At 45.4% G+C, this 16,983-nt stretch overlaps 70 non-coding genes across 70 annotated transcripts; all 70 read right to left on the reverse strand.

The window, feature by feature from the left end:
• Nucleotides 1-17: 17 nt before the first annotated feature.
• Nucleotides 18-136, reverse strand: LOC130079277 (5S ribosomal RNA). Its single transcript, XR_008806384.1, has one exon. It is a non-coding gene; the product is annotated as a 5S ribosomal RNA (ribosomal RNA).
• Nucleotides 137-197: 61 nt separating this feature from the next.
• On the reverse strand, nt 198-316 carry LOC130079171 (5S ribosomal RNA). The gene has a single exon (XR_008806287.1). It is a non-coding gene; the product is annotated as a 5S ribosomal RNA (ribosomal RNA).
• Nucleotides 317-490: 174 nt separating this feature from the next.
• Nucleotides 491-609, reverse strand: LOC130079183 (5S ribosomal RNA). Its single transcript, XR_008806298.1, has one exon. It is a non-coding gene; the product is annotated as a 5S ribosomal RNA (ribosomal RNA).
• A 173-nt stretch (nt 610-782) lies between these two features.
• Nucleotides 783-901, reverse strand: LOC130079195 (5S ribosomal RNA). Its single transcript, XR_008806309.1, has one exon. It is a non-coding gene; the product is annotated as a 5S ribosomal RNA (ribosomal RNA).
• A 61-nt stretch (nt 902-962) lies between these two features.
• On the reverse strand, nt 963-1,081 carry LOC130079208 (5S ribosomal RNA). Its single transcript, XR_008806321.1, has one exon. It is a non-coding gene; the product is annotated as a 5S ribosomal RNA (ribosomal RNA).
• Nucleotides 1,082-1,254: 173 nt separating this feature from the next.
• On the reverse strand, nt 1,255-1,373 carry LOC130079279 (5S ribosomal RNA). The gene has a single exon (XR_008806385.1). It is a non-coding gene; the product is annotated as a 5S ribosomal RNA (ribosomal RNA).
• Nucleotides 1,374-1,434: 61 nt separating this feature from the next.
• Nucleotides 1,435-1,553, reverse strand: LOC130079220 (5S ribosomal RNA). The gene has a single exon (XR_008806333.1). It is a non-coding gene; the product is annotated as a 5S ribosomal RNA (ribosomal RNA).
• Nucleotides 1,554-1,727: 174 nt separating this feature from the next.
• On the reverse strand, nt 1,728-1,846 carry LOC130079232 (5S ribosomal RNA). The gene has a single exon (XR_008806344.1). It is a non-coding gene; the product is annotated as a 5S ribosomal RNA (ribosomal RNA).
• Nucleotides 1,847-2,019: 173 nt separating this feature from the next.
• LOC130079245 (5S ribosomal RNA) lies at nt 2,020-2,138 on the reverse strand. The gene has a single exon (XR_008806355.1). It is a non-coding gene; the product is annotated as a 5S ribosomal RNA (ribosomal RNA).
• Nucleotides 2,139-2,311: 173 nt separating this feature from the next.
• LOC130079257 (5S ribosomal RNA) lies at nt 2,312-2,430 on the reverse strand. The gene has a single exon (XR_008806366.1). It is a non-coding gene; the product is annotated as a 5S ribosomal RNA (ribosomal RNA).
• Nucleotides 2,431-2,603: 173 nt separating this feature from the next.
• On the reverse strand, nt 2,604-2,722 carry LOC130079269 (5S ribosomal RNA). Its single transcript, XR_008806376.1, has one exon. It is a non-coding gene; the product is annotated as a 5S ribosomal RNA (ribosomal RNA).
• A 175-nt stretch (nt 2,723-2,897) lies between these two features.
• On the reverse strand, nt 2,898-3,016 carry LOC130079270 (5S ribosomal RNA). The gene has a single exon (XR_008806377.1). It is a non-coding gene; the product is annotated as a 5S ribosomal RNA (ribosomal RNA).
• Nucleotides 3,017-3,077: 61 nt separating this feature from the next.
• On the reverse strand, nt 3,078-3,196 carry LOC130079282 (5S ribosomal RNA). The gene has a single exon (XR_008806388.1). It is a non-coding gene; the product is annotated as a 5S ribosomal RNA (ribosomal RNA).
• Nucleotides 3,197-3,368: 172 nt separating this feature from the next.
• LOC130079280 (5S ribosomal RNA) lies at nt 3,369-3,487 on the reverse strand. The gene has a single exon (XR_008806386.1). It is a non-coding gene; the product is annotated as a 5S ribosomal RNA (ribosomal RNA).
• A 61-nt stretch (nt 3,488-3,548) lies between these two features.
• Nucleotides 3,549-3,667, reverse strand: LOC130079294 (5S ribosomal RNA). Its single transcript, XR_008806399.1, has one exon. It is a non-coding gene; the product is annotated as a 5S ribosomal RNA (ribosomal RNA).
• Nucleotides 3,668-3,841: 174 nt separating this feature from the next.
• Nucleotides 3,842-3,960, reverse strand: LOC130079306 (5S ribosomal RNA). The gene has a single exon (XR_008806410.1). It is a non-coding gene; the product is annotated as a 5S ribosomal RNA (ribosomal RNA).
• Nucleotides 3,961-4,126: 166 nt separating this feature from the next.
• On the reverse strand, nt 4,127-4,245 carry LOC130079316 (5S ribosomal RNA). Its single transcript, XR_008806419.1, has one exon. It is a non-coding gene; the product is annotated as a 5S ribosomal RNA (ribosomal RNA).
• Nucleotides 4,246-4,418: 173 nt separating this feature from the next.
• On the reverse strand, nt 4,419-4,537 carry LOC130079318 (5S ribosomal RNA). The gene has a single exon (XR_008806421.1). It is a non-coding gene; the product is annotated as a 5S ribosomal RNA (ribosomal RNA).
• Nucleotides 4,538-4,598: 61 nt separating this feature from the next.
• LOC130079330 (5S ribosomal RNA) lies at nt 4,599-4,717 on the reverse strand. The gene has a single exon (XR_008806434.1). It is a non-coding gene; the product is annotated as a 5S ribosomal RNA (ribosomal RNA).
• A 173-nt stretch (nt 4,718-4,890) lies between these two features.
• Nucleotides 4,891-5,009, reverse strand: LOC130079341 (5S ribosomal RNA). Its single transcript, XR_008806444.1, has one exon. It is a non-coding gene; the product is annotated as a 5S ribosomal RNA (ribosomal RNA).
• A 61-nt stretch (nt 5,010-5,070) lies between these two features.
• Nucleotides 5,071-5,189, reverse strand: LOC130079342 (5S ribosomal RNA). The gene has a single exon (XR_008806445.1). It is a non-coding gene; the product is annotated as a 5S ribosomal RNA (ribosomal RNA).
• Nucleotides 5,190-5,364: 175 nt separating this feature from the next.
• LOC130079271 (5S ribosomal RNA) lies at nt 5,365-5,483 on the reverse strand. The gene has a single exon (XR_008806378.1). It is a non-coding gene; the product is annotated as a 5S ribosomal RNA (ribosomal RNA).
• A 61-nt stretch (nt 5,484-5,544) lies between these two features.
• Nucleotides 5,545-5,663, reverse strand: LOC130079338 (5S ribosomal RNA). The gene has a single exon (XR_008806442.1). It is a non-coding gene; the product is annotated as a 5S ribosomal RNA (ribosomal RNA).
• A 175-nt stretch (nt 5,664-5,838) lies between these two features.
• LOC130079343 (5S ribosomal RNA) lies at nt 5,839-5,957 on the reverse strand. Its single transcript, XR_008806446.1, has one exon. It is a non-coding gene; the product is annotated as a 5S ribosomal RNA (ribosomal RNA).
• Nucleotides 5,958-6,018: 61 nt separating this feature from the next.
• On the reverse strand, nt 6,019-6,137 carry LOC130079344 (5S ribosomal RNA). The gene has a single exon (XR_008806447.1). It is a non-coding gene; the product is annotated as a 5S ribosomal RNA (ribosomal RNA).
• Nucleotides 6,138-6,310: 173 nt separating this feature from the next.
• LOC130078848 (5S ribosomal RNA) lies at nt 6,311-6,429 on the reverse strand. Its single transcript, XR_008805979.1, has one exon. It is a non-coding gene; the product is annotated as a 5S ribosomal RNA (ribosomal RNA).
• Nucleotides 6,430-6,602: 173 nt separating this feature from the next.
• Nucleotides 6,603-6,721, reverse strand: LOC130078849 (5S ribosomal RNA). Its single transcript, XR_008805980.1, has one exon. It is a non-coding gene; the product is annotated as a 5S ribosomal RNA (ribosomal RNA).
• Nucleotides 6,722-6,782: 61 nt separating this feature from the next.
• LOC130079315 (5S ribosomal RNA) lies at nt 6,783-6,901 on the reverse strand. The gene has a single exon (XR_008806418.1). It is a non-coding gene; the product is annotated as a 5S ribosomal RNA (ribosomal RNA).
• Nucleotides 6,902-7,073: 172 nt separating this feature from the next.
• Nucleotides 7,074-7,192, reverse strand: LOC130078850 (5S ribosomal RNA). The gene has a single exon (XR_008805981.1). It is a non-coding gene; the product is annotated as a 5S ribosomal RNA (ribosomal RNA).
• A 173-nt stretch (nt 7,193-7,365) lies between these two features.
• Nucleotides 7,366-7,484, reverse strand: LOC130078851 (5S ribosomal RNA). The gene has a single exon (XR_008805982.1). It is a non-coding gene; the product is annotated as a 5S ribosomal RNA (ribosomal RNA).
• Nucleotides 7,485-7,545: 61 nt separating this feature from the next.
• On the reverse strand, nt 7,546-7,664 carry LOC130079336 (5S ribosomal RNA). Its single transcript, XR_008806440.1, has one exon. It is a non-coding gene; the product is annotated as a 5S ribosomal RNA (ribosomal RNA).
• Nucleotides 7,665-7,837: 173 nt separating this feature from the next.
• Nucleotides 7,838-7,956, reverse strand: LOC130078852 (5S ribosomal RNA). The gene has a single exon (XR_008805983.1). It is a non-coding gene; the product is annotated as a 5S ribosomal RNA (ribosomal RNA).
• A 61-nt stretch (nt 7,957-8,017) lies between these two features.
• On the reverse strand, nt 8,018-8,136 carry LOC130078854 (5S ribosomal RNA). The gene has a single exon (XR_008805985.1). It is a non-coding gene; the product is annotated as a 5S ribosomal RNA (ribosomal RNA).
• A 61-nt stretch (nt 8,137-8,197) lies between these two features.
• On the reverse strand, nt 8,198-8,316 carry LOC130078855 (5S ribosomal RNA). Its single transcript, XR_008805986.1, has one exon. It is a non-coding gene; the product is annotated as a 5S ribosomal RNA (ribosomal RNA).
• A 172-nt stretch (nt 8,317-8,488) lies between these two features.
• On the reverse strand, nt 8,489-8,607 carry LOC130078856 (5S ribosomal RNA). The gene has a single exon (XR_008805987.1). It is a non-coding gene; the product is annotated as a 5S ribosomal RNA (ribosomal RNA).
• Nucleotides 8,608-8,668: 61 nt separating this feature from the next.
• Nucleotides 8,669-8,787, reverse strand: LOC130078857 (5S ribosomal RNA). Its single transcript, XR_008805988.1, has one exon. It is a non-coding gene; the product is annotated as a 5S ribosomal RNA (ribosomal RNA).
• A 174-nt stretch (nt 8,788-8,961) lies between these two features.
• LOC130078858 (5S ribosomal RNA) lies at nt 8,962-9,080 on the reverse strand. Its single transcript, XR_008805989.1, has one exon. It is a non-coding gene; the product is annotated as a 5S ribosomal RNA (ribosomal RNA).
• Nucleotides 9,081-9,141: 61 nt separating this feature from the next.
• Nucleotides 9,142-9,260, reverse strand: LOC130078859 (5S ribosomal RNA). Its single transcript, XR_008805990.1, has one exon. It is a non-coding gene; the product is annotated as a 5S ribosomal RNA (ribosomal RNA).
• A 175-nt stretch (nt 9,261-9,435) lies between these two features.
• Nucleotides 9,436-9,554, reverse strand: LOC130078860 (5S ribosomal RNA). Its single transcript, XR_008805991.1, has one exon. It is a non-coding gene; the product is annotated as a 5S ribosomal RNA (ribosomal RNA).
• A 173-nt stretch (nt 9,555-9,727) lies between these two features.
• LOC130078861 (5S ribosomal RNA) lies at nt 9,728-9,846 on the reverse strand. Its single transcript, XR_008805992.1, has one exon. It is a non-coding gene; the product is annotated as a 5S ribosomal RNA (ribosomal RNA).
• Nucleotides 9,847-9,907: 61 nt separating this feature from the next.
• On the reverse strand, nt 9,908-10,026 carry LOC130078862 (5S ribosomal RNA). Its single transcript, XR_008805993.1, has one exon. It is a non-coding gene; the product is annotated as a 5S ribosomal RNA (ribosomal RNA).
• Nucleotides 10,027-10,199: 173 nt separating this feature from the next.
• LOC130078863 (5S ribosomal RNA) lies at nt 10,200-10,318 on the reverse strand. The gene has a single exon (XR_008805994.1). It is a non-coding gene; the product is annotated as a 5S ribosomal RNA (ribosomal RNA).
• A 61-nt stretch (nt 10,319-10,379) lies between these two features.
• On the reverse strand, nt 10,380-10,498 carry LOC130078865 (5S ribosomal RNA). Its single transcript, XR_008805996.1, has one exon. It is a non-coding gene; the product is annotated as a 5S ribosomal RNA (ribosomal RNA).
• Nucleotides 10,499-10,673: 175 nt separating this feature from the next.
• On the reverse strand, nt 10,674-10,792 carry LOC130078866 (5S ribosomal RNA). Its single transcript, XR_008805997.1, has one exon. It is a non-coding gene; the product is annotated as a 5S ribosomal RNA (ribosomal RNA).
• Nucleotides 10,793-10,853: 61 nt separating this feature from the next.
• On the reverse strand, nt 10,854-10,972 carry LOC130078867 (5S ribosomal RNA). The gene has a single exon (XR_008805998.1). It is a non-coding gene; the product is annotated as a 5S ribosomal RNA (ribosomal RNA).
• A 173-nt stretch (nt 10,973-11,145) lies between these two features.
• Nucleotides 11,146-11,264, reverse strand: LOC130079285 (5S ribosomal RNA). The gene has a single exon (XR_008806391.1). It is a non-coding gene; the product is annotated as a 5S ribosomal RNA (ribosomal RNA).
• Nucleotides 11,265-11,325: 61 nt separating this feature from the next.
• LOC130078868 (5S ribosomal RNA) lies at nt 11,326-11,444 on the reverse strand. The gene has a single exon (XR_008805999.1). It is a non-coding gene; the product is annotated as a 5S ribosomal RNA (ribosomal RNA).
• Nucleotides 11,445-11,616: 172 nt separating this feature from the next.
• On the reverse strand, nt 11,617-11,735 carry LOC130079286 (5S ribosomal RNA). The gene has a single exon (XR_008806392.1). It is a non-coding gene; the product is annotated as a 5S ribosomal RNA (ribosomal RNA).
• Nucleotides 11,736-11,796: 61 nt separating this feature from the next.
• LOC130078869 (5S ribosomal RNA) lies at nt 11,797-11,915 on the reverse strand. Its single transcript, XR_008806000.1, has one exon. It is a non-coding gene; the product is annotated as a 5S ribosomal RNA (ribosomal RNA).
• Nucleotides 11,916-12,088: 173 nt separating this feature from the next.
• On the reverse strand, nt 12,089-12,207 carry LOC130078870 (5S ribosomal RNA). The gene has a single exon (XR_008806001.1). It is a non-coding gene; the product is annotated as a 5S ribosomal RNA (ribosomal RNA).
• Nucleotides 12,208-12,268: 61 nt separating this feature from the next.
• Nucleotides 12,269-12,387, reverse strand: LOC130078871 (5S ribosomal RNA). Its single transcript, XR_008806002.1, has one exon. It is a non-coding gene; the product is annotated as a 5S ribosomal RNA (ribosomal RNA).
• Nucleotides 12,388-12,562: 175 nt separating this feature from the next.
• LOC130078872 (5S ribosomal RNA) lies at nt 12,563-12,681 on the reverse strand. Its single transcript, XR_008806003.1, has one exon. It is a non-coding gene; the product is annotated as a 5S ribosomal RNA (ribosomal RNA).
• Nucleotides 12,682-12,742: 61 nt separating this feature from the next.
• LOC130078873 (5S ribosomal RNA) lies at nt 12,743-12,861 on the reverse strand. Its single transcript, XR_008806004.1, has one exon. It is a non-coding gene; the product is annotated as a 5S ribosomal RNA (ribosomal RNA).
• A 173-nt stretch (nt 12,862-13,034) lies between these two features.
• Nucleotides 13,035-13,153, reverse strand: LOC130079287 (5S ribosomal RNA). The gene has a single exon (XR_008806393.1). It is a non-coding gene; the product is annotated as a 5S ribosomal RNA (ribosomal RNA).
• A 61-nt stretch (nt 13,154-13,214) lies between these two features.
• LOC130078874 (5S ribosomal RNA) lies at nt 13,215-13,333 on the reverse strand. Its single transcript, XR_008806005.1, has one exon. It is a non-coding gene; the product is annotated as a 5S ribosomal RNA (ribosomal RNA).
• A 172-nt stretch (nt 13,334-13,505) lies between these two features.
• LOC130079288 (5S ribosomal RNA) lies at nt 13,506-13,624 on the reverse strand. Its single transcript, XR_008806394.1, has one exon. It is a non-coding gene; the product is annotated as a 5S ribosomal RNA (ribosomal RNA).
• Nucleotides 13,625-13,685: 61 nt separating this feature from the next.
• LOC130078876 (5S ribosomal RNA) lies at nt 13,686-13,804 on the reverse strand. Its single transcript, XR_008806007.1, has one exon. It is a non-coding gene; the product is annotated as a 5S ribosomal RNA (ribosomal RNA).
• A 173-nt stretch (nt 13,805-13,977) lies between these two features.
• Nucleotides 13,978-14,096, reverse strand: LOC130078877 (5S ribosomal RNA). The gene has a single exon (XR_008806008.1). It is a non-coding gene; the product is annotated as a 5S ribosomal RNA (ribosomal RNA).
• A 61-nt stretch (nt 14,097-14,157) lies between these two features.
• Nucleotides 14,158-14,276, reverse strand: LOC130078878 (5S ribosomal RNA). Its single transcript, XR_008806009.1, has one exon. It is a non-coding gene; the product is annotated as a 5S ribosomal RNA (ribosomal RNA).
• A 175-nt stretch (nt 14,277-14,451) lies between these two features.
• On the reverse strand, nt 14,452-14,570 carry LOC130078879 (5S ribosomal RNA). The gene has a single exon (XR_008806010.1). It is a non-coding gene; the product is annotated as a 5S ribosomal RNA (ribosomal RNA).
• Nucleotides 14,571-14,631: 61 nt separating this feature from the next.
• On the reverse strand, nt 14,632-14,750 carry LOC130078880 (5S ribosomal RNA). The gene has a single exon (XR_008806011.1). It is a non-coding gene; the product is annotated as a 5S ribosomal RNA (ribosomal RNA).
• A 173-nt stretch (nt 14,751-14,923) lies between these two features.
• On the reverse strand, nt 14,924-15,042 carry LOC130079290 (5S ribosomal RNA). The gene has a single exon (XR_008806395.1). It is a non-coding gene; the product is annotated as a 5S ribosomal RNA (ribosomal RNA).
• A 61-nt stretch (nt 15,043-15,103) lies between these two features.
• Nucleotides 15,104-15,222, reverse strand: LOC130078881 (5S ribosomal RNA). Its single transcript, XR_008806012.1, has one exon. It is a non-coding gene; the product is annotated as a 5S ribosomal RNA (ribosomal RNA).
• Nucleotides 15,223-15,394: 172 nt separating this feature from the next.
• LOC130079291 (5S ribosomal RNA) lies at nt 15,395-15,513 on the reverse strand. The gene has a single exon (XR_008806396.1). It is a non-coding gene; the product is annotated as a 5S ribosomal RNA (ribosomal RNA).
• Nucleotides 15,514-15,574: 61 nt separating this feature from the next.
• LOC130078882 (5S ribosomal RNA) lies at nt 15,575-15,693 on the reverse strand. The gene has a single exon (XR_008806013.1). It is a non-coding gene; the product is annotated as a 5S ribosomal RNA (ribosomal RNA).
• A 172-nt stretch (nt 15,694-15,865) lies between these two features.
• On the reverse strand, nt 15,866-15,984 carry LOC130078883 (5S ribosomal RNA). The gene has a single exon (XR_008806014.1). It is a non-coding gene; the product is annotated as a 5S ribosomal RNA (ribosomal RNA).
• Nucleotides 15,985-16,045: 61 nt separating this feature from the next.
• LOC130078884 (5S ribosomal RNA) lies at nt 16,046-16,164 on the reverse strand. Its single transcript, XR_008806015.1, has one exon. It is a non-coding gene; the product is annotated as a 5S ribosomal RNA (ribosomal RNA).
• Nucleotides 16,165-16,225: 61 nt separating this feature from the next.
• LOC130078885 (5S ribosomal RNA) lies at nt 16,226-16,344 on the reverse strand. The gene has a single exon (XR_008806016.1). It is a non-coding gene; the product is annotated as a 5S ribosomal RNA (ribosomal RNA).
• Nucleotides 16,345-16,517: 173 nt separating this feature from the next.
• LOC130078887 (5S ribosomal RNA) lies at nt 16,518-16,636 on the reverse strand. The gene has a single exon (XR_008806018.1). It is a non-coding gene; the product is annotated as a 5S ribosomal RNA (ribosomal RNA).
• A 173-nt stretch (nt 16,637-16,809) lies between these two features.
• LOC130078888 (5S ribosomal RNA) lies at nt 16,810-16,928 on the reverse strand. Its single transcript, XR_008806019.1, has one exon. It is a non-coding gene; the product is annotated as a 5S ribosomal RNA (ribosomal RNA).
• Nucleotides 16,929-16,983: the final 55 nt, after the last annotated feature.

Consider the following 16,983-nt stretch of genomic DNA (forward strand, 5'->3'; position numbering starts at 1 on the left):
TTTTTTTTAAACAAAAAAGCTTACAGCACCTGGTATTCCCAGGCGGTCTCCCATCCAAGTACTAACCAGGCCCGACCCTGCTTAGCTTCCGAGATCAGACGAGATCGGGCGTGCTCATGGTGGTATGGCCGTAAGCGAAAACTGCTGCCAAAATCGGCCTATTTAAAAGGTTAGAACATTAGTGAAGTAAACTAAAAAGCTTACAGCACCTGGTATTCCCAGGCGGTCTCCCATCCAAGTACTAACCAGGCCCGACCCTGCTTAGCTTCCGAGATCAGACGAGATCGGGCGTGCTCAAGGTGGTATGGCCGTAAGCGAAAACTGCTGCCAAAATCGGGCTTTTTGAAGAAAAAATTAAGAGACACTTTCAGGGTTTCTGAAGAAGCTCAGAGACCATTTCAGGCTGTTTGAAGAAACAAAGAGACTATGTCCAGCTTTTTGAAGAAGCTCAGTGACTCTTTTTTTTTTTTTTTTTTTTTTTAAACAAAAAAGCTTACAGCACCTGGTATTCCCAGGCGGTCTCCCATCCAAGTACTAACCAGGCCCGACCCTGCTTAGCTTCCGAGATCAGACGAGATCGGGCGTGCTCAAGGTGGTATGGCCGTAAGCGAAAACTGCTGCCAAAATCGGGCTTTTTGAAGAAAAAATTAAGAGACACTTTCAGGGTTTCTGAAGAAGCGCAGAGACCATTTCAGGCTGTTTGAAGAAACAAAGAGACTATGTCCAGCTTTTTGAAGAAGCTCAGTGACTCTTTTTTTTTGTTGTTTTTTTTTAAACAAAAAAGCTTACAGCACCTGGTATTCCCAGGCGGTCTCCCATCCAAGTACTAACCAGGCCCGACCCTGCTTAGCTTCCGAGATCAGACGAGATCGGGCGTGCTCAAGGTGGTATGGCCGTAAGCGAAAACTGCTGCCAAAATCGGCCTATTTAAAAGGTTAGAACATTAGTGAAGTAAACTAAAAAGCTTACAGCACCTGGTATTCCCAGGCGGTCTCCCATCCAAGTACTAACCAGGCCCGACCCTGCTTAGCTTCCGAGATCAGACGAGATCGGGCGTGCTCAAGGTGGTATGGCCGTAAGCGAAAACTGCTGCCAAAATCGGGCTTTTTGAAGAAAAAATTAAGAGACACTTTCAGGGTTTCTGAAGAAGCTCAGAGACCATTTCAGGCTGTTTGAAGAAACAAAGAGACTATGTCCAGCTTTTTGAAGAAGCTCAGTGACTCTTTTTTTTTTTTTTTTTTTTTTAAACAAAAAAGCTTACAGCACCTGGTATTCCCAGGCGGTCTCCCATCCAAGTACTAACCAGGCCCGACCCTGCTTAGCTTCCGAGATCAGACGAGATCGGGCGTGCTCATGGTGGTATGGCCGTAAGCGAAAACTGCTGCCAAAATCGGCCTATTTAAAAGGTTAGAACATTAGTGAAGTAAACTAAAAAGCTTACAGCACCTGGTATTCCCAGGCGGTCTCCCATCCAAGTACTAACCAGGCCCGACCCTGCTTAGCTTCCGAGATCAGACGAGATCGGGCGTGCTCAAGGTGGTATGGCCGTAAGCGAAAACTGCTGCCAAAATCGGGCTTTTTGAAGAAAAAATTAAGAGACACTTTCAGGGTTTCTGAAGAAGCTCAGAGACCATTTCAGGCTGTTTGAAGAAACAAAGAGACTATGTCCAGCTTTTTGAAGAAGCTCAGTGACTCTTTTTTTTTTTTTTTTTTTTTTTAAACAAAAAAGCTTACAGCACCTGGTATTCCCAGGCGGTCTCCCATCCAAGTACTAACCAGGCCCGACCCTGCTTAGCTTCCGAGATCAGACGAGATCGGGCGTGCTCAAGGTGGTATGGCCGTAAGCGAAAACTGCTGCCAAAATCGGGCTTTTTGAGGAAAAAATTAAGAGACACTTTCAGGGTTTCTGAAGAAGCTCAGAGACCATTTCAGGCTGTTTGAAGAAACAAAGAGACTATGTCCAGCTTTTTGAAGAAGCTCAGTGACTCTTTTTTTTTTTTTTTTTTTTTTAAACAAAAAAGCTTACAGCACCTGGTATTCCCAGGCGGTCTCCCATCCAAGTACTAACCAGGCCCGACCCTGCTTAGCTTCCGAGATCAGACGAGATCGGGCGTGCTCAAGGTGGTATGGCCGTAAGCGAAAACTGCTGCCAAAATCGGGCTTTTTGAAGAAAAAATTAAGAGACACTTTCAGGGTTTCTGAAGAAGCTCAGAGACCATTTCAGGCTGTTTGAAGAAACAAAGAGACTATGTCCAGCTTTTTGAAGAAGCTCAGTGACTCTTTTTTTTTTTTTTTTTTTTTTAAACAAAAAAGCTTACAGCACCTGGTATTCCCAGGCGGTCTCCCATCCAAGTACTAACCAGGCCCGACCCTGCTTAGCTTCCGAGATCAGACGAGATCGGGCGTGCTCAAGGTGGTATGGCCGTAAGCGAAAACTGCTGCCAAAATCGGGCTTTTTGAAGAAAAAATTAAGAGACACTTTCAGGGTTTCTGAAGAAGCTCAGAGACCATTTCAGGCTGTTTGAAGAAACAAAGAGACTATGTCCAGCTTTTTGAAGAAGCTCAGTGACTCTTTTTTTTTTTTTTTTTTTTTTAAACAAAAAAGCTTACAGCACCTGGTATTCCCAGGCGGTCCCCCATCCAAGTACTAACCAGGCCCGACCCTGCTTAGCTTCCGAGATCAGACGAGATCGGGCGTGCTCAAGGTGGTATGGCCGTAAGCGAAAACTGCTGCCAAAATCGGGCTTTTTGAAGAAAAAATTAAGAGACACTTTCAGGGTTTCTGAAGAAGCGCAGAGACCATTTCAGGCTGTTTGAAGAAACAAAGAGACTATGTCCAGCTTTTTGAAGAAGCTCAGTGACTCTTTTTTTTGTTTTTGTTTTTTTTTAAACAAAAAAGCTTACAGCACCTGGTATTCCCAGGCGGTCTCCCATCCAAGTACTAACCAGGCCCGACCCTGCTTAGCTTCCGAGATCAGACGAGATCGGGCGTGCTCAAGGTGGTATGGCCGTAAGCGAAAACTGCTGCCAAAATCGGCCTATTTAAAAGGTTAGAACATTAGTGAAGTAAACTAAAAAGCTTACAGCACCTGGTATTCCCAGGCGGTCTCCCATCCAAGTACTAACCAGGCCCGACCCTGCTTAGCTTCCGAGATCAGACGAGATCGGGCGTGCTCAAGGTGGTATGGCCGTAAGCGAAAACTGCTGCCAAAATCGGGCTTTTTGAAGAAAAAATTAAGAGACACTTTCAGGGTTTCTGAAGAAGCTCAGAGACCATTTCAGGCTGTTTGAAGAAACAAAGAGACTATGTCCAGCTTTTTGAAGAAGCTCAGTGACTCTTTTTTTTTTTTTTTTTTTTTAAACAAAAAAGCTTACAGCACCTGGTATTCCCAGGCGGTCTCCCATCCAAGTACTAACCAGGCCCGACCCTGCTTAGCTTCCGAGATCAGACGAGATCGGGCGTGCTCATGGTGGTATGGCCGTAAGCGAAAACTGCTGCCAAAATCGGCCTATTTAAAAGGTTAGAACATTAGTGAAGTAAACTAAAAAGCTTACAGCACCTGGTATTCCCAGGCGGTCTCCCATCCAAGTACTAACCAGGCCCGACCCTGCTTAGCTTCCGAGATCAGACGAGATCGGGCGTGCTCAAGGTGGTATGGCCGTAAGCGAAAACTGCTGCCAAAATCGGGCTTTTTGAAGAAAAAATTAAGAGACACTTTCAGGGTTTCTGAAGAAGCTCAGAGACCATTTCAGGCTGTTTGAAGAAACAAAGAGACTATGTCCAGCTTTTTGAAGAAGCTCAGTGACTCTTTTTTTTTTTTTTTTTTTTTTTAAACAAAAAAGCTTACAGCACCTGGTATTCCCAGGCGGTCTCCCATCCAAGTACTAACCAGGCCCGACCCTGCTTAGCTTCCGAGATCAGACGAGATCGGGCGTGCTCAAGGTGGTATGGCCGTAAGCGAAAACTGCTGCCAAAATCGGGCTTTTTGAGGAAAAAATTAAGAGACACTTTCAGGGTTTCTGAAGAAGCTCAGAGACCATTTCAGGCTGTTTGAAGAAACAAAGAGACTATGTCCAGCTTTTTGAAGAAGCTCAGTGACTCTTTTTTTTTTTTTTTAAACAAAAAAGCTTACAGCACCTGGTATTCCCAGGCGGTCTCCCATCCAAGTACTAACCAGGCCCGACCCTGCTTAGCTTCCGAGATCAGACGAGATCGGGCGTGCTCAAGGTGGTATGGCCGTAACCAAAAACTGCTGCCAAAATCGGGCTTTTTGAAGAAAAAATTAAGAGACACTTTCAGGGTTTCTGAAGAAGCTCAGAGACCATTTCAGGCTGTTTGAAGAAACAAAGAGACTATGTCCAGCTTTTTGAAGAAGCTCAGTGACTCTTTTTTTTTTTTTTTTTTTTTTAAACAAAAAAGCTTACAGCACCTGGTATTCCCAGGCGGTCTCCCATCCAAGTACTAACCAGGCCCGACCCTGCTTAGCTTCCGAGATCAGACGAGATCGGGCGTGCTCAAGGTGGTATGGCCGTAAGCGAAAACTGCTGCCAAAATCGGCCTATTTAAAAGGTTAGAACATTAGTGAAGTAAACAAAAAAGCTTACAGCACCTGGTATTCCCAGGCGGTCTCCCATCCAAGTACTAACCAGGCCCGACCCTGCTTAGCTTCCGAGATCAGACGAGATCGGGCGTGCTCAAGGTGGTATGGCCGTAAGCGAAAACTGCTGCCAAAATCGGGCTTTTTGAAGAAAAAATTAAGAGACACTTTCAGGGTTTCTGAAGAAGCTCAGAGACCATTTCAGGCTGTTTGAAGAAACAAAGAGACTATGTCCAGCTTTTTGAAGAAGCTCAGTGACTCTTTTTTTTTTTTTTTTTTTTTTAAACAAAAAAGCTTACAGCACCTGGTATTCCCAGGCGGTCTCCCATCCAAGTACTAACCAGGCCCGACCCTGCTTAGCTTCCGAGATCAGACGAGATCGGGCGTGCTCAAGGTGGTATGGCCGTAAGCGAAAACTGCTGCCAAAATCGGCCTATTTAAAAGGTTAGAACATTAGTGAAGTAAACTAAAAAGCTTACAGCACCTGGTATTCCCAGGCGGTCTCCCATCCAAGTACTAACCAGGCCCGACCCTGCTTAGCTTCCGAGATCAGACGAGATCGGGCGTGCTCAAGGTGGTATGGCCGTAAGCGAAAACTGCTGCCAAAATCGGGCTTTTTGAAGAAAAAATTAAGAGACACTTTCAGGGTTTCTGAAGAAGCTCAGAGACCATTTCAGGCTGTTTGAAGAAACAAAGAGACTATGTCCAGCTTTTTGAAGAAGCTCAGTGACTCTTTTTTTTTTTTTTTTTTTTTTTTAAACAAAAATGCTTACAGCACCTGGTATTCCCAGGCGGTCTCCCATCCAAGTACTAACCAGGCCCGACCCTGCTTAGCTTCCGAGATCAGACGAGATCGGGCGTGCTCAAGGTGGTATGGCCGTAAGCGAAAACTGCTGCCAAAATCGGCCTATTTAAAAGGTTAGAACATTAGTGAAGTAAACTAAAAAGCTTACAGCACCTGGTATTCCCAGGCGGTCTCCCATCCAAGTACTAACCAGGCCCGACCCTGCTTAGCTTCCGAGATCAGACGAGATCGGGCGTGCTCAAGGTGGTATAGACGTAAGCGAAAACTGCTGCCAAAATCGGGCTTTTTGAAGAAAAAATTAAGAGACACTTTCAGGGTTTCTGAAGAAGCTCAGAGACCATTTCAGGCTGTTTGAAGAAACAAAGAGACTATGTCCAGCTTTTTGAAGAAGCTCAGTGACTCTTTTTTTTTTTTTTTTTTTTTTTTAAACAAAAAAGCTTACAGCACCTGGTATTCCCAGGCGGTCTCCCATCCAAGTACTAACCAGGCCCGACCCTGCTTAGCTTCCGAGATCAGACGAGATCGGGCGTGCTCAAGGTGGTATGGCCGTAAGCGAAAACTGCTGCCAAAATCGGCCTATTTAAAAGGTTAGAACATTAGTGAAGTAAACTAAAAAGCTTACAGCACCTGGTATTCCCAGGCGGTCTCCCATCCAAGTACTAACCAGGCCCGACCCTGCTTAGCTTCCGAGATCAGACGAGATCGGGCGTGCTCAAGGTGGTATGGCCGTAAGCGAAAACTGCTGCCAAAATCGGGCTTTTTGAAGAAAAAATTAAGAGACACTTTCAGGGTTTCTGAAGAAGCTCAGAGACCATTTCAGGCTGTTTGAAGAAACAAAGAGACTATGTCCAGCTTTTTGAAGAAGCTCAGTGACTCTTTTTTTTTTTTTTTTTTTTTTAAACAAAAAAGCTTACAGCACCTGGTATTCCCAGGCGGTCTCCCATCCAAGTACTAACCAGGCCCGACCCTGCTTAGCTTCCGAGATCAGACGAGATCGGGCGTGCTCAAGGTGGTATGGCCGTAAGCGAAAACTGCTGCCAAAATCGGGCTTTTTGAAGAAAAAATTAAGAGACACTTTCAGGGTTTCTGAAGAAGCTCAGAGACCATTTCAGGCTGTTTGAAGAAACAAAGAGACTATGTCCAGCTTTTTGAAGAAGCTCAGTGACTCTTTTTTTTTTTTTTTTTTTTTTAAACAAAAAAGCTTACAGCACCTGGTATTCCCAGGCGGTCTCCCATCCAAGTACTAACCAGGCCCGACCCTGCTTAGCTTCCGAGATCAGACGAGATCGGGCGTGCTCAAGGTGGTATGGCCGTAAGCGAAAACTGCTGCCAAAATCGGCCTATTTAAAAGGTTAGAACATTAGTGAAGTAAACTAAAAAGCTTACAGCACCTGGTATTCCCAGGCGGTCTCCCATCCAAGTACTAACCAGGCCCGACCCTGCTTAGCTTCCGAGATCAGACGAGATCAGGCGTGCTCAAGGTGGTATGGCCGTAAGCGAAAACTGCTGCCAAAATCGGGCTTTTTGAAGAAAAAATTAAGAGACACTTTCAGGGTTTCTGAAGAAGCTCAGAGACCATTTCAGGCTGTTTGAAGAAACAAAGAGACTATGTCCAGCTTTTTGAAGAAGCTCAGTGACTCTTTTTTTTTTTTTTTTTTTTTAAACAAAAAAGCTTACAGCACCTGGTATTCCCAGGCGGTCTCCCATCCAAGTACTAACCAGGCCCGACCCTGCTTAGCTTCCGAGATCAGACGAGATCGGGCGTGCTCAAGGTGGTATGGCCGTAAGCGAAAACTGCTGCCAAAATCGGGCTTTTTGAAGAAAAAATTAAGAGACACTTTCAGGGTTTCTGAAGAAGCTCAGAGACCATTTCAGGCTGTTTGAAGAAACAAAGAGACTATGTCCAGCTTTTTGAAGAAGCTCAGTGACTCTTTTTTTTTTTTTTTTTTTTTTTAACAAAAAAGCTTACAGCACCTGGTATTCCCAGGCGGTCTCCCATCCAAGTACTAACCAGGCCCGACCCTGCTTAGCTTCCGAGATCAGACGAGATCGGGCGTGCTCAAGGTGGTATGGCCGTAAGCGAAAACTGCTGCCAAAATCGGCCTATTTAAAAGGTTAGAACATTAGTGAAGTAAACTAAAAAGCTTACAGCACCTGGTATTCCCAGGCGGTCTCCCATCCAAGTACTAACCAGGCCCGACCCTGCTTAGCTTCCGAGATCAGACGAGATCAGGCGTGCTCAAGGTGGTATGGCCGTAAGTGAAAACTGCTGCCAAAATCGGGCTTTTTGAAGAAAAAATTAAGAGACACTTTCAGGGTTTCTGAAGAAGCTCAGAGACCATTTCAGGCTGTTTGAAGAAACAAAGAGACTATGTCCAGCTTTTTGAAGAAGCTCAGTGACTCTTTTTTTTTTTTTTTTTTTTTTAAACAAAAAAGCTTACAGCACCTGGTATTCCCAGGCGGTCTCCCATCCAAGTACTAACCAGGCCCGACCCTGCTTAGCTTCCGAGATCAGACGAGATCGGGCGTGCTCAAGGTGGTATGGCCGTAAGCGAAAACTGCTGCCAAAATCGGCCTATTTAAAAGGTTAGAACATTAGTGAAGTAAACTAAAAAGCTTACAGCACCTGGTATTCCCAGGCGGTCTCCCATCCAAGTACTAACCAGGCCCGACCCTGCTTAGCTTCCGAGATCAGACGAGATCGGGCGTGCTCAAGGTGGTATGGCCGTAAGCGAAAACTGCTGCCAAAATCGGCCTATTTAAAAGGTTAGAACATTAGTGAAGTAAACTAAAAAGCTTACAGCACCTGGTATTCCCAGGCGGTCTCCCATCCAAGTACTAACCAGGCCCGACCCTGCTTAGCTTCCGAGATCAGACGAGATCGGGCGTGCTCAAGGTGGTATGGCCGTAAGCGAAAACTGCTGCCAAAATCGGGCTTTTTGAAGAAAAAATTAAGAGACACTTTCAGGGTTTCTGAAGAAGCTCAGAGACCATTTCAGGCTGTTTGAAGAAACAAAGAGACTATGTCCAGCTTTTTGAAGAAGCTCAGTGACTCTTTTTTTTTTTTTTTTTTTTTAAACAAAAAAGCTTACAGCACCTGGTATTCCCAGGCGGTCTCCCATCCAAGTACTAACCAGGCCCGACCCTGCTTAGCTTCCGAGATCAGACGAGATCGGGCGTGCTCAAGGTGGTATGGCCGTAAGCGAAAACTGCTGCCAAAATCGGCCTATTTAAAAGGTTAGAACATTAGTGAAGTAAACTAAAAAGCTTACAGCACCTGGTATTCCCAGGCGGTCTCCCATCCAAGTACTAACCAGGCCCGACCCTGCTTAGCTTCCGAGATCAGACGAGATCGGGCGTGCTCAAGGTGGTATGGCCGTAAGCGAAAACTGCTGCCAAAATCGGGCTTTTTGAAGAAAAAATTAAGAGACACTTTCAGGGTTTCTGAAGAAGCTCAGAGACCATTTCAGGCTGTTTGAAGAAACAAAGAGACTATGTCCAGCTTTTTGAAGAAGCTCAGTGACTCTTTTTTTTTTTTTTTTTTTTTTTAAACAAAAAAGCTTACAGCACCTGGTATTCCCAGGCGGTCTCCCATCCAAGTACTAACCAGGCCCGACCCTGCTTAGCTTCCGAGATCAGACGAGATCGGGCGTGCTCAAGGTGGTATGGCCGTAAGCGAAAACTGCTGCCAAAATCGGCCTATTTAAAAGGTTAGAACATTAGTGAAGTAAACTAAAAAGCTTACAGCACCTGGTATTCCCAGGCGGTCTCCCATCCAAGTACTAACCAGGCCCGACCCTGCTTAGCTTCCGAGATCAGACGAGATCGGGCGTGCTCAAGGTGGTATGGCCGTAAGCGAAAACTGCTGCCAAAATCGGGCTTTTTGAAGAAAAAATTAAGAGACACTTTCAGGGTTTCTGAAGAAGCTCAGAGACCATTTCAGGCTGTTTGAAGAAACAAAGAGACTATGTCCAGCTTTTTGAAGAAGCTCAGTGACTCTTTTTTTTTTTTTTTTTTTTTTTTAAACAAAAAAGCTTACAGCACCTGGTATTCCCAGGCGGTCTCCCATCCAAGTACTAACCAGGCCCGACCCTGCTTAGCTTCCGAGATCAGACGAGATCGGGCGTGCTCAAGGTGGTATGGCCGTAAGCGAAAACTGCTGCCAAAATCGGGCTTTTTGAAGAAAAAATTAAGAGACACTTTCAGGGTTTCTGAAGAAGCTCAGAGACCATTTCAGGCTGTTTGAAGAAACAAAGAGACTATGTCCAGCTTTTTGAAGAAGCTCAGTGACTCTTTTTTTTTTTTTTTTTTTTTTAAACAAAAAAGCTTACAGCACCTGGTATTCCCAGGCGGTCTCCCATCCAAGTACTAACCAGGCCCGACCCTGCTTAGCTTCCGAGATCAGACGAGATCGGGCGTGCTCAAGGTGGTATGGCCGTAAGCGAAAACTGCTGCCAAAATCGGCCTATTTAAAAGGTTAGAACATTAGTGAAGTAAACTAAAAAGCTTACAGCACCTGGTATTCCCAGGCGGTCTCCCATCCAAGTACTAACCAGGCCCGACCCTGCTTAGCTTCCGAGATCAGACGAGATCGGGCGTGCTCAAGGTGGTATGGCCGTAAGCGAAAACTGCTGCCAAAATCGGGCTTTTTGAAGAAAAAATTAAGAGACACTTTCAGGGTTTCTGAAGAAGCTCAGAGACCATTTCAGGCTGTTTGAAGAAACAAAGAGACTATGTCCAGCTTTTTGAAGAAGCTCAGTGACTCTTTTTTTTTTTTTTTTTTTTTTAAACAAAAAAGCTTACAGCACCTGGTATTCCCAGGCGGTCTCCCATCCAAGTACTAACCAGGCCCGACCCTGCTTAGCTTCCGAGATCAGACGAGATCGGGCGTGCTCAAGGTGGTATGGCCGTAAGCGAAAACTGCTGCCAAAATCGGCCTATTTAAAAGGTTAGAACATTAGTGAAGTAAACTAAAAAGCTTACAGCACCTGGTATTCCCAGGCGGTCTCCCATCCAAGTACTAACCAGGCCCGACCCTGCTTAGCTTCCGAGATCAGACGAGATCGGGCGTGCTCAAGGTGGTATGGCCGTAAGCGAAAACTGCTGCCAAAATCGGGCTTTTTGAAGAAAAAATTAAGAGACACTTTCAGGGTTTCTGAAGAAGCGCAGAGACCATTTCAGGCTGTTTGAAGAAACAAAGAGACTATGTCCAGCTTTTTGAAGAAGCTCAGTGACTCTTTTTTTTTTTGTTGTTTTTTTTTAAACAAAAAAGCTTACAGCACCTGGTATTCCCAGGCGGTCTCCCATCCAAGTACTAACCAGGCCCGACCCTGCTTAGCTTCCGAGATCAGACGAGATCGGGCGTGCTCAAGGTGGTATGGCCGTAAGCGAAAACTGCTGCCAAAATCGGCCTATTTAAAAGGTTAGAACATTAGTGAAGTAAACTAAAAAGCTTACAGCACCTGGTATTCCCAGGCGGTCTCCCATCCAAGTACTAACCAGGCCCGACCCTGCTTAGCTTCCGAGATCAGACGAGATCGGGCGTGCTCAAGGTGGTATGGCCGTAAGCGAAAACTGCTGCCAAAATCGGGCTTTTTGAAGAAAAAATTAAGAGACACTTTCAGGGTTTTTGAAGAAGCTCAGAGACCATTTCAGGCTGTTTGAAGAAACAAAGAGACTATGTCCAGCTTTTTGAAGAAGCTCAGTGACTCTTTTTTTTTTTTTTTTTTTTTTAAACAAAAAAGCTTACAGCACCTGGTATTCCTAGGCGGTCTCCCATCCAAGTACTAACCAGGCCCGACCCTGCTTAGCTTCCGAGATCAGACGAGATCGGGCGTGCTCAAGGTGGTATGGCCGTAAGCGAAAACTGCTGCCAAAATCGGCCTATTTAAAAGGTTAGAACATTAGTGAAGTAAACTAAAAAGCTTACAGCACCTGGTATTCCCAGGCGGTCTCCCATCCAAGTACTAACCAGGCCCGACCCTGCTTAGCTTCCGAGATCAGACGAGATCGGGCGTGCTCAAGGTGGTATGGCCGTAAGCGAAAACTGCTGCCAAAATCGGGCTTTTTGAAGAAAAAATTAAGAGACACTTTCAGGGTTTCTGAAGAAGCTCAGAGACCATTTCAGGCTGTTTGAAGAAACAAAGAGACTATGTCCAGCTTTTTGAAGAAGCTCAGTGACTCTTTTTTTTTTTTTTTTTTTTTAAACAAAAAAGCTTACAGCACCTGGTATTCCTAGGCGGTCTCCCATCCAAGTACTAACCAGGCCCGACCCTGCTTAGCTTCCGAGATCAGACGAGATCGGGCGTGCTCAAGGTGGTATGGCCGTAAGCGAAAACTGCTGCCAAAATCGGCCTATTTAAAAGGTTAGAACATTAGTGAAGTAAACTAAAAAGCTTACAGCACCTGGTATTCCCAGGCGGTCTCCCATCCAAGTACTAACCAGGCCCGACCCTGCTTAGCTTCCGAGATCAGACGAGATCGGGCGTGCTCAAGGTGGTATGGCCGTAAGCGAAAACTGCTGCCAAAATCGGGCTTTTTGAAGAAAAAATTAAGAGACACTTTCAGGGTTTCTGAAGAAGCTCAGAGACCATTTCAGGCTGTTTGAAGAAACAAAGAGACTATGTCCAGCTTTTTGAAGAAGCTCAGTGACTCTTTTTTTTTTTTTTTTTTTTTTAAACAAAAAAGCTTACAGCACCTGGTATTCCCAGGCGGTCTCCCATCCAAGTACTAACCAGGCCCGACCCTGCTTAGCTTCCGAGATCAGACGAGATCGGGCGTGCTCAAGGTGGTATGGCCGTAAGCGAAAACTGCTGCCAAAATCGGCCTATTTAAAAGGTTAGAACATTAGTGAAGTAAACTAAAAAGCTTACAGCACCTGGTATTCCCAGGCGGTCTCCCATCCAAGTACTAACCAGGCCCGACCCTGCTTAGCTTCCGAGATCAGACGAGATCGGGCGTGCTCAAGGTGGTATGGCCGTAAGCGAAAACTGCTGCCAAAATCGGGCTTTTTGAAGAAAAAATTAAGAGACACTTTCAGGGTTTCTGAAGAAGCGCAGAGACCATTTCAGGCTGTTTGAAGAAACAAAGAGACTATGTCCAGCTTTTTGAAGAAGCTCAGTGACTCTTTTTTTTTTTGTTGTTTTTTTTTAAACAAAAAAGCTTACAGCACCTGGTATTCCCAGGCGGTCTCCCATCCAAGTACTAACCAGGCCCGACCCTGCTTAGCTTCCGAGATCAGACGAGATCGGGCGTGCTCAAGGTGGTATGGCCGTAAGCGAAAACTGCTGCCAAAATCGGCCTATTTAAAAGGTTAGAACATTAGTGAAGTAAACTAAAAAGCTTACAGCACCTGGTATTCCCAGGCGGTCTCCCATCCAAGTACTAACCAGGCCCGACCCTGCTTAGCTTCCGAGATCAGACGAGATCGGGCGTGCTCAAGGTGGTATGGCCGTAAGCGAAAACTGCTGCCAAAATCGGGCTTTTTGAAGAAAAAATTAAGAGACACTTTCAGGGTTTTTGAAGAAGCTCAGAGACCATTTCAGGCTGTTTGAAGAAACAAAGAGACTATGTCCAGCTTTTTGAAGAAGCTCAGTGACTCTTTTTTTTTTTTTTTTTTTTTTAAACAAAAAAGCTTACAGCACCTGGTATTCCTAGGCGGTCTCCCATCCAAGTACTAACCAGGCCCGACCCTGCTTAGCTTCCGAGATCAGACGAGATCGGGCGTGCTCAAGGTGGTATGGCCGTAAGCGAAAACTGCTGCCAAAATCGGCCTATTTAAAAGGTTAGAACATTAGTGAAGTAAACTAAAAAGCTTACAGCACCTGGTATTCCCAGGCGGTCTCCCATCCAAGTACTAACCAGGCCCGACCCTGCTTAGCTTCCGAGATCAGACGAGATCGGGCGTGCTCAAGGTGGTATGGCCGTAAGCGAAAACTGCTGCCAAAATCGGGCTTTTTGAAGAAAAAATTAAGAGACACTTTCAGGGTTTCTGAAGAAGCTCAGAGACCATTTCAGGCTGTTTGAAGAAACAAAGAGACTATGTCCAGCTTTTTGAAGAAGCTCAGTGACTCTTTTTTTTTTTTTTTTTTTTTAAACAAAAAAGCTTACAGCACCTGGTATTCCTAGGCGGTCTCCCATCCAAGTACTAACCAGGCCCGACCCTGCTTAGCTTCCGAGATCAGACGAGATCGGGCGTGCTCAAGGTGGTATGGCCGTAAGCGAAAACTGCTGCCAAAATCGGCCTATTTAAAAGGTTAGAACATTAGTGAAGTAAACTAAAAAGCTTACAGCACCTGGTATTCCCAGGCGGTCTCCCATCCAAGTACTAACCAGGCCCGACCCTGCTTAGCTTCCGAGATCAGACGAGATCGGGCGTGCTCAAGGTGGTATGGCCGTAAGCGAAAACTGCTGCCAAAATCGGGCTTTTTGAAGAAAAAATTAAGAGACACTTTCAGGGTTTCTGAAGAAGCTCAGAGACCATTTCAGGCTGTTTGAAGAAACAAAGAGACTATGTCCAGCTTTTTGAAGAAGCTCAGTGACTCTTTTTTTTTTTTTTTTTTTTTTAAACAAAAAAGCTTACAGCACCTGGTATTCCCAGGCGGTCTCCCATCCAAGTACTAACCAGGCCCGACCCTGCTTAGCTTCCGAGATCAGACGAGATCGGGCGTGCTCAAGGTGGTATGGCCGTAAGCGAAAACTGCTGCCAAAATCGGCCTATTTAAAAGGTTAGAACATTAGTGAAGTAAACTAAAAAGCTTACAGCACCTGGTATTCCCAGGCGGTCTCCCATCCAAGTACTAACCAGGCCCGACCCTGCTTAGCTTCCGAGATCAGACGAGATCGGGCGTGCTCAAGGTGGTATGGCCGTAAGCGAAAACTGCTGCCAAAATCGGGCTTTTTGAAGAAAAAATTAAGAGACACTTTCAGGGTTTCTGAAGAAGCGCAGAGACCATTTCAGGCTGTTTGAAGAAACAAAGAGACTATGTCCAGCTTTTTGAAGAAGCTCAGTGACTCTTTTTTTTTTTGTTGTTTTTTTTTAAACAAAAAAGCTTACAGCACCTGGTATTCCCAGGCGGTCTCCCATCCAAGTACTAACCAGGCCCGACCCTGCTTAGCTTCCGAGATCAGACGAGATCGGGCGTGCTCAAGGTGGTATGGCCGTAAGCGAAAACTGCTGCCAAAATCGGCCTATTTAAAAGGTTAGAACATTAGTGAAGTAAACTAAAAAGCTTACAGCACCTGGTATTCCCAGGCGGTCTCCCATCCAAGTACTAACCAGGCCCGACCCTGCTTAGCTTCCGAGATCAGACGAGATCGGGCGTGCTCAAGGTGGTATGGCCGTAAGCGAAAACTGCTGCCAAAATCGGGCTTTTTGAAGAAAAAATTAAGAGACACTTTCAGGGTTTTTGAAGAAGCTCAGAGACCATTTCAGGCTGTTTGAAGAAACAAAGAGACTATGTCCAGCTTTTTGAAGAAGCTCAGTGACTCTTTTTTTTTTTTTTTTTTTTTTAAACAAAAAAGCTTACAGCACCTGGTATTCCTAGGCGGTCTCCCATCCAAGTACTAACCAGGCCCGACCCTGCTTAGCTTCCGAGATCAGACGAGATCGGGCGTGCTCAAGGTGGTATGGCCGTAAGCGAAAACTGCTGCCAAAATCGGCCTATTTAAAAGGTTAGAACATTAGTGAAGTAAACTAAAAAGCTTACAGCACCTGGTATTCCCAGGCGGTCTCCCATCCAAGTACTAACCAGGCCCGACCCTGCTTAGCTTCCGAGATCAGACGAGATCGGGCGTGCTCAAGGTGGTATGGCCGTAAGCGAAAACTGCTGCCAAAATCGGGCTTTTTGAAGAAAAAATTAAGAGACACTTTCAGGGTTTCTGAAGAAGCTCAGAGACCATTTCAGGCTGTTTGAAGAAACAAAGAGACTATGTCCAGCTTTTTGAAGAAGCTCAGTGACTCTTTTTTTTTTTTTTTTTTTTTAAACAAAAAAGCTTACAGCACCTGGTATTCCTAGGCGGTCTCCCATCCAAGTACTAACCAGGCCCGACCCTGCTTAGCTTCCGAGATCAGACGAGATCGGGCGTGCTCAAGGTGGTATGGCCGTAAGCGAAAACTGCTGCCAAAATCGGCCTATTTAAAAGGTTAGAACATTAGTGAAGTAAACTAAAAAGCTTACAGCACCTGGTATTCCCAGGCGGTCTCCCATCCAAGTACTAACCAGGCCCGACCCTGCTTAGCTTCCGAGATCAGACGAGATCGGGCGTGCTCAAGGTGGTATGGCCGTAAGCGAAAACTGCTGCCAAAATCGGGCTTTTTGAAGAAAAAATTAAGAGACACTTTCAGGGTTTCTGAAGAAGCTCAGAGACCATTTCAGGCTGTTTGAAGAAACAAAGAGACTATGTCCAGCTTTTTGAAGAAGCTCAGTGACTCTTTTTTTTTTTTTTTTTTTTTAAACAAAAAAGCTTACAGCACCTGGTATTCCCAGGCGGTCTCCCATCCAAGTACTAACCAGGCCCGACCCTGCTTAGCTTCCGAGATCAGACGAGATCGGGCGTGCTCAAGGTGGTATGGCCGTAAGCGAAAACTGCTGCCAAAATCGGCCTATTTAAAAGGTTAGAACATTAGTGAAGTAAACAAAAAAGCTTACAGCACCTGGTATTCCCAGGCGGTCTCCCATCCAAGTACTAACCAGGCCCGACCCTGCTTAGCTTCCGAGATCAGACGAGATCGGGCGTGCTCAAGGTGGTATGGCCGTAAGCAAAAACTGCTGCCAAAATCGGCCTATTTAAAAGGTTAGAACATTAGTGAAGTAAACTAAAAAGCTTACAGCACCTGGTATTCCCAGGCGGTCTCCCATCCAAGTACTAACCAGGCCCGACCCTGCTTAGCTTCCGAGATCAGACGAGATCGGGCGTGCTCAAGGTGGTATGGCCGTAAGCGAAAACTGCTGCCAAAATCGGGCTTTTTGAAGAAAAAATTAAGAGACACTTTCAGGGTTTCTGAAGAAGCTCAGAGACCATTTCAGGCTGTTTGAAGAAACAAAGAGACTATGTCCAGCTTTTTGAAGAAGCTCAGTGACTCTTTTTTTTTTTTTTTTTTTTTTAAACAAAAAAGCTTACAGCACCTGGTATTCCCAGGCGGTCTCCCATCCAAGTACTAACCAGGCCCGACCCTGCTTAGCTTCCGAGATCAGACGAGATCGGGCGTGCTCAAGGTGGTATGGCCGTAAGCGAAAACTGCTGCCAAAATCGGGCTTTTTGAAGAAAAAATTAAGAGACACTTTCAGGGTTTCTGAAGAAGCTCAGAGACCATTTCAGGCTGTTTGAAGAAACAAAGAGACTATGTCCAGCTTTTTGAAGAAGCTCAGTGACTCTTTTTTTTTTTTTTTTTTTTTTAAACAAAAAAGCTTACAGCACCTGGTATTCCCAGGCGGTCTCCCATCCAAGTACTAACCAGGCCCGACCCTGCTTAGCTTCCGAGATCAGACGAGATCGGGCGTGCTCAAGGTGGTATGGCCGTAAGCGAAAACTGCTGCCAAAATCGGCCTATTTAAAAGGTTAGAACATTAGTGAAGTAAA

Source organism: Rhinichthys klamathensis, unplaced genomic scaffold (assembly GCF_029890125.1).
Source record: "Rhinichthys klamathensis goyatoka isolate OS25496 unplaced genomic scaffold, OSU_Roscu_1.1 h1tg001008l_1, whole genome shotgun sequence".
Classification (NCBI taxonomy): Eukaryota; Metazoa; Chordata; class Actinopteri; order Cypriniformes; family Leuciscidae; genus Rhinichthys; species Rhinichthys klamathensis.